This window comes from Phoxinus phoxinus (assembly GCF_949152265.1).
Source record: "Phoxinus phoxinus genome assembly, chromosome: 25".
NCBI classification, from domain to species: Eukaryota; Metazoa; Chordata; class Actinopteri; order Cypriniformes; family Leuciscidae; genus Phoxinus; species Phoxinus phoxinus.
The window spans coordinates 1,548,550-1,556,364 of NC_136900.1; the positions used below are offsets into that span (position 1 = coordinate 1,548,550).

Genomic DNA, 7,815 nt, shown 5'->3' on the forward strand with positions numbered 1-7,815 from the left:
TTCTTTCTGTTCTCTTTATCTGCAATCCAACAATTCAGTTCAACAACTCTCAACAACATTCTATTTTACTATCCTTTGCTACTTTTCAGTTCCTTCTCTTTCATCTTCAATTCAACAATTCTTCTTTTATTCTACCTGCTTCTTCAGTTCAACAATTCTGTCTGTTCACAGTTTTACACAGATGCTGAACACAACTATAAAAAGCCTTTTGTTAAACAAATATCTGTTCTCCCAATTTCTTGCATGCATTTTCTGGCCATAATTTCTTCTTTTTAACAAAAACTGGTGTGTAAAAATGATCTAGCTTACTGTTAGATGATCCCATCTTTGGCTGAATCTCCTCTCTTGGATTTTTATTTTCGACGCGCGTCTTATTAATCTGTCCAAACGTCTTCGAACAGATCTGACTTCTTAACCCAAAATCAGACAGGTTTTAGCAAATATGCTCTGTATTCAGCTGTGACTCTTCCGTTCACTTACTTAATCAGCTGTGGCTCTTCCGTCCACCTACGAGCTAGTTTTCAGAAAATTGACTTGACTTCCTCATGTCAATTTTCCGCTTAAAAACTCTGCTCGCACCAAAGAGACAGTCTCAGCCAATATGGTTCACTCACAGTTAGCCTATATCAATCTACACCCAACAAAAGAGAAGAAAAATAATAATTTGGCTGTCTTTTTACCTGAAGATGCACTGCCACGGATTCTTCCTGATCCCGGTGAGGATTCTTCTCTGGCCCTGAAATCAGGAGTTGTCTCTCTCTCTCGTAACCTGTTGAGCTCTATTTCTCAAACCGTCGAGGTATGAGACCAGTACCTGGTACCGGGGCGATTCACTCCGTCAAATCCGTCTCAGGACCAGGAGAAGAATTTTCCTCACGGAATCCCACTTCTGACACCAAAATTGTTGTGGCAAAAACAATTACTAAACTCAGCATTCCCAGGCAAAGAGACGTCAAGATCCAAATTGTATTTAAAAAGAAAAGTAATTTATTCATGCAAGAAAATGGTTTCCTGACTCCAGCCTTGCAGCCAGGCTGCAGGCCAGAGTCAGAGACAGACAGACACTCGGACTTCTCCTCAAGAGAGCTTGGCCTGCTACTTTATAATGCAAGGGAATCTATCAACCCCCCACCGTTTGCACAAGCAGGAACAGCTTCCCCCAGCATGGGAACTTAAGATACAGATCATTCTCGGGCTCACACCCCCCTCCAGCTGAATCAACGTTACATCAGGAAACTCAGAATACAGACAGAGAACATACAGCATTAATCTTTTAAATCATTAGGAAAGATTAAAAATGCCACTACAACCCACATTATAATGCTCCTTGGAAGGATATGGAAAGTTGTATTACAAAGAATATTCCTGTACAAACAATATTAGCAGATAATAATTTACGACAATATATAGATAAGCTAGAAGATCCATGGACAAAGTTAACTGTAAATGTTTGGGCAACTGTGATAAAAGAATTTAAATGATTGGAATGCACTTCTGTTTTGAAATGGATTGCTTATGATTCAGACTTCACGCCAAATCAGTCTGATAACAGATTTAAATTGTGGACAAATAAGGGAATAACTTCTTTTTGCACAATTATTGAGAAAGGGGACATTTTAAGCTTTCAAGAATTAAAGGAAAAGGTTTTACTAGAAAATCAAGATTTTTACAGATACCTTCAGGTTCGAAGTTATTATGATAAAAAAATAAAAGGAAAAATAAAAGATAATTTGAATCCACACAGCAAAATCTCCAGTGTTGAAATCCTGGTGTTAAAGACTCCTAGAGTAAAGAGTTAATTTTCTGGTGTTGAATTAACACTGCTAGTGTAAACCGCACCCTCTGGCTGGTGAAAATCATAGAGAGAGAGAGTTGCGACACTCTTTGATGTCGCCGCTGTGTCTGTCACGTGGTTCATGTACGCCCCAATAGTTCCAAAACATACGCTGGCTGTCATGTTATTCTATGGGACAGACAGCAGCGATTGCATTATTGAACGGTAAATATAAAATAAAACACATACCCAAGTACTTTTTCAGCTGTTATTGCATTTTATTAATATCAGTTTTGCATTTGGAGGGGCAACGAGGTACTGTATATTACTTAGATAAGTTTTAGGCTATATTTTTGGAGGGAAAAGCTTATGTTCATGGTCGCATGGGTAGTAGCACTGGCTTTAGCGGCTCTAACTTAACTTTTCCATATCATTCATCTGATGATGGACATCTTATGATATTTATTTTAGCACAACTGGGCTGTATTAGGCTATTGATTCCCGTGATTTTGCTTATGAATTCCGATTCAGCCAGCCTACCTTCGTGATCACACAAAGCGGTCTGCCGTGGCGGTCTGTTCAGAATTCGCATGGCTGATACAAATGAAGGTTTTCAAATAAAATATTTTTTGTTAAACAATGACAGACAACAAAAATGTGTGCTTGTGTGAACAAGAAAAACAAAAACCAGGGGCAGGTGATCCATGAAACAGACAGGACTGGTGATGGCCATAACAATCCTAGAGTTCCAGCATTGTTCTCACACGCCGTTTCACTCAAGACAATAAATGAAAAGTTAGTAGGCCTATATCCCAAAAAATCAATTAAATAAAAGTTGCTATAAAGGTGGTAGCGATGAATTACCGAACTAATCAGATATGCTACCTTCACAGCTGGCGAAGTCACGCTGGCAATGCTAGAAAATTGGTTGAAATAACCAAGAGAAAATATAAATAATTACGCTGTGCATATACAAATGAAGACCAGTATAAGCATCGCAAAGGGCCTCTGAAACAATATAGACAGTTGACAATTCAAAAGAGGTCGATATATCAGCAAGTTACCTCTGGAACAACTCGACGCGCAGCAATGCAAGTGAATGGGGTTCAACGCTCAAATGACAGTGTTTGGAACTAATCCGATCTCCTAATCCCGGAAGTAGGCGGTTAAAAGCGCCGCCATTTTTTACAACGGAGGTCTATGGGAGTGTCGCAACTCTTTCTCTCTATGGCTCTGGTGAAAATATGTAGAGTTAAATCTATAACACCGAGAGAGTGTAATTAGTTACATCCGGGACATTTACGCGCCGGGCGCAACGAAACGAACTGAAACTTTTTTCAAAGACGCCATTTTCTTTGACTCGCGCCGCAAGGCATATAAGGAGGGACAACGCAGATATAATATCATATTAAGTGTTTATATATGCATTTTATATCATTTTATTAAATCATATTGTTTTATAACAATATTTATGTGCTGTGCACGGCTAAACCGCTCTCAGAAAGGCATTTCCGTCGACGCGCGATGAGGAGCAGACCAGGATGAGGTTGCTTTTACACAGGGAAACGACGAAAGTACATGTTTTGTCTAATCTACAATATGTATTTTTATAACATATTGATTTATAGCGATATTTAAATGCTCTGCGCGCTTAACCGAGCCGAAACTTTTCTCAAAGGCGACATCTTTGGCTCAATACGGAGCTGACGACGACGAGGTTTGCTTGTAACGTTAACAGGGAAAACTCCGAAAGTAAGTGTTTTTAACCAAATTTATAACATGTATTTCATGGCATTATATTGTTTTATAACGATATTTATATGATGTGCGCGCCTAAACCTTTCTCACAGACTAGGCCTGTTACATCTTTGACTCGTGACGCAGTGCAGACACGGAGTTTGCATTTAACAGTGAAAACACAAAGTAAGTGTTTTAACTCATTTACAATACGTATTTCATAATGATATTTTTTATGACAATATTTGTGATGTGCAAATATCATAATGTATTTATCCTCAAACTATCTTTTACTCTCGTTTGCCAGCACACCTATCTTAACTGAAAACAGAACCTCAACTCCACAAACTTCGGACCAACAACGCATGGGAAATTGCCACTTTATTTCCTTATTTAGAGGAACACGTTTTTTTAAATGGGTAAGTAATTCTTTCAGATTCAATATTTATGCAAAATGTATTTGTCAGATTAAATTTAGGTTGATGTTTGGATAAGCTTTCATGTTTAAATGTATTAATTTAGCTATTTGTGTTTGCTAGGAGCATTTCTATGATGCACCTAACGTTACCAGGCTTGGTGTTTAAGACTTATAGTAGAACCTAGTGAAGGTAAGATTTAACACAACATATGAGAGAATTATGTGCATAAAGTTAAAAGGTAATCATTGTTTTGTTGCCATTTGGTATAACTAGATTTTTTAGAGTGTTTCATAACACTCATTTTGAATTTGTCAAATTACTTTACAAAAGTAAAGGCCATTGCACACTGAGTCCGAAATTTTCGTATGTGTTTTTTCGTCAAAGAAAAATGGTCAAAGCACCATTCAAACTGCTTGTTACGGATGCGAAAAACGCAGAAAATCAAACCCGTTTAGATTTTTTTTTATGACGGATGAAAGTTTCGGAGGCAGTGTGCAAGCGTGATTGACATAACGTGAGGTCGTATTTATTTTTTAACTTGTGGAAATTTTGGATTTCTTAATTCTTTTTTTCTTTTCTTTTGACTTAAAATTAATTTTCAAACCAATTGTTTTCATGATTTGACAGGTAGATTTTTTCTTGCTTTTTAATTTTAGACTCAACTGATTGGGAAATCCCTGCCCATCACCTGCCCCCAACATCACAAAGCCACCAGAAGGGAACAAAGATTTTTCCGGCAGCTGACCATTTAGTGAGATTTCGTAATGTGCGTGTCTTAATTTATTCCTAAAGGGTTAGTTCACCCAAAAATGGAAATTATGTCATTAATTACTTACCCTCATCTCGTTCCAAACATGTAAGACTTTCTTTCATCTTCACAATACAAATGAAGATATTTTTAATGAAATCTGAAAGCTTCCTGTCCCTCCATTGACAGTCCACGCAACTACCACTTTCAAGCCCCAGAAAGGTATAACGGTATATCATTAAAGTACTCCATGCGACTCCAGTGGTTTAATATCAATTTGACTATGCAAGTGCTGTGTTTGCAGCAATAAAACATTTACCACTTAATTTATAAAATATTAATTTCCAACATGCGTTCATGAGAACATTACAACTCGTGCATGTTGTTGACGTGAGAGCAGATGTTAAGTAAGCGTGCATTGAAGATTAATAATTTGTAAATAAAGTTGAGTTTTTTTGTTTGTTTTTCGTGCAAACAAAGCACTCTTGTTGCTTCGTAATAAAAAAAATTGAGGTTAAACTTGAGCCACATGGATTACTTATGATTTATTTTATACCTTTCTGTGGCTTTGGAATTTATAGTTGAAAATGCTGTTGATGAAGGGACAGAAATCTCTTAGATTTTATAAAAAATATCTTCATTAATTGTTCCGAAGATGAGCAAAACTCTTACTGGTTTGGAACAACATGAGGGTGAATAATTTGACAGAATTTACTATTTTTTTTGTGTTGAATTAAGTCTTTTATTTACTTGGAAAAAAGTAAATTCAAGTCTTAATCTAACCAAAATAGTTTCTTGTTTGAGTCACAAAAGTGTAAGATGATTGCCACTTTATTTCCTTATTTAGAGGAACACGTTTTTTTAAATGGGTAAGTAATTCTTTCAGATTCAATATTTATGCAAAATGTATTTGTCAGATTAAATTTAGGTTGATGTTTGGATAAGCTTTCATGTTTAAATGTATTAATTTAGCTATTTGTGTTTGCTAGGAGCATTTCTATGATGCACCTAACGTTACCAGGCTTGGTGTTTAAGACTTATAGTAGAACCTAGTGAAGGTAAGATTTAACACAACATATGAGAGAATTATGTGCATAAAGTTAAAAGGTAATCATTGTTTTGTTGCCATTTGGTATAACTAGATTTTTTAGAGTGTTTCATAACACTCATTTTGAATTTGTCAAATTACTTTACAAAAGTAAAGGCCATTGCACACTGAGTCCGAAATTTTCGTATGTGTTTTTTCGTCAAAGAAAAATGGTCAAAGCACCATTCAAACTGCTTGTTACGGATGCGAAAAACGCAGAAAATCAAACCCGTTTAGATTTTTTTTTATGACGGATGAAAGTTTCGGAGGCAGTGTGCAAGCGTGATTGACATAACGTGAGGTCGTATTTATTTTTTAACTTGTGGAAATTTTGGATTTCTTAATTCTTTTTTTCTTTTCTTTTGACTTAAAATTAATTTTCAAACCAATTGTTTTCATGATTTGACAGGTAGATTTTTTCTTGCTTTTTAATTTTAGACTCAACTGATTGGGAAATCCCTGCCCATCACCTGCCCCCAACATCACAAAGCCACCAGAAGGGAACAAAGATTTTTCCGGCAGCTGACCATTTAGTGAGATTTCGTAATGTGCGTGTCTTAATTTATTCCTAAAGGGTTAGTTCACCCAAAAATGGAAATTATGTCATTAATTACTTACCCTCATCTCGTTCCAAACATGTAAGACTTTCTTTCATCTTCACAATACAAATGAAGATATTTTTAATGAAATCTGAAAGCTTCCTGTCCCTCCATTGACAGTCCACGCAACTACCACTTTCAAGCCCCAGAAAGGTATAACGGTATATCATTAAAGTACTCCATGCGACTCCAGTGGTTTAATATCAATTTGACTATGCAAGTGCTGTGTTTGCAGCAATAAAACATTTACCACTTAATTTATAAAATATTAATTTCCAACATGCGTTCATGAGAACATTACAACTCGTGCATGTTGTTGACGTGAGAGCAGATGTTAAGTAAGCGTGCATTGAAGATTAATAATTTGTAAATAAAGTTGAGTTTTTTTGTTTGTTTTTCGTGCAAACAAAGCACTCTTGTTGCTTCGTAATAAAAAAAATTGAGGTTAAACTTGAGCCACATGGATTACTTATGATTTATTTTATACCTTTCTGTGGCTTTGGAATTTATAGTTGAAAATGCTGTTGATGAAGGGACAGAAATCTCTTAGATTTTATAAAAAATATCTTCATTAATTGTTCCGAAGATGAGCAAAACTCTTACTGGTTTGGAACAACATGAGGGTGAATAATTTGACAGAATTTACTATTTTTTTTGTGTTGAATTAAGTCTTTTATTTACTTGGAAAAAAGTAAATTCAAGTCTTAATCTAACCAAAATAGTTTCTTGTTTGAGTCACAAAAGTGTAAGATGATTTAACTTTTTCCACCATAAACTTGTATTTATAAAACACAAAGTATTAATTGTAATTGGTCTGGTTTTGTGTTGTGTAGGGAACCAGCACTCCAGGATATTTTGATAAAGTTGGATCTGCACGGCCTTTCCTGCTCTGTGAAACAACTATATATGCACTGAACTTTACTGTTAGCAACTGGACACAACTGATCCACTCATATCCTGCAACTGTTGTTCATCCGCTGAATGTTGTGTTGACTCAAGTACTGCTGTACTGTTGCAAAGTCGAAGGTACTCAACTTCACAGGACTTGCATTCACTGACATGTACAGGACTTGAAATATTACAGAGATACAGACAATTTGATGAGCAGCTTTCACATAATTATGATGACAGAAATGCCTTTATTGTGCCTTCATCATTTATTTTAAAAGTTAACCTATGATGTAAAGGGGCTTGTTCGTTAATAAAAAAAAACTAGTTTGTTAAAACAACTGTTTGCATTTTGCCTTTTTTTAACCTTAGGGACCGTTCGGTATTTATGGAATGGGCCACCGGAGGAAAATAGGGGAGGGTCATGCCTTTTTTTTTATTTGTTGAGGGGAGGGTCATCCAACTTTTTTTAGTCTAGGGGGAGGGTCACCCAACTTTTGTATTCATGAAAACAACAAACTTTCAAAGTGGCTTGTTTTGTGCATATTTTTCCATGTAGCTCT

General features: G+C 36.0%; 2 long non-coding RNA genes across 2 annotated transcripts; both read left to right on the forward strand.

Moving 5' to 3' along the window:
- Positions 1-3,061: 3,061 nt before the first annotated feature.
- On the forward strand, positions 3,062-4,899 carry LOC306993561. The gene is made up of 6 exons (XR_013796474.1): positions 3,062-3,348; positions 3,453-3,526; positions 3,625-3,697; positions 3,819-3,930; positions 4,051-4,119; positions 4,587-4,899. It is a non-coding gene; the product is annotated as an uncharacterized lncRNA (long non-coding RNA).
- Positions 4,900-5,672: 773 nt separating this feature from the next.
- LOC306993563 lies at positions 5,673-7,549 on the forward strand. The gene is made up of 3 exons (XR_013796476.1): positions 5,673-5,736; positions 6,204-6,313; positions 7,198-7,549. It is a non-coding gene; the product is annotated as an uncharacterized lncRNA (long non-coding RNA).
- Positions 7,550-7,815: the final 266 nt, after the last annotated feature.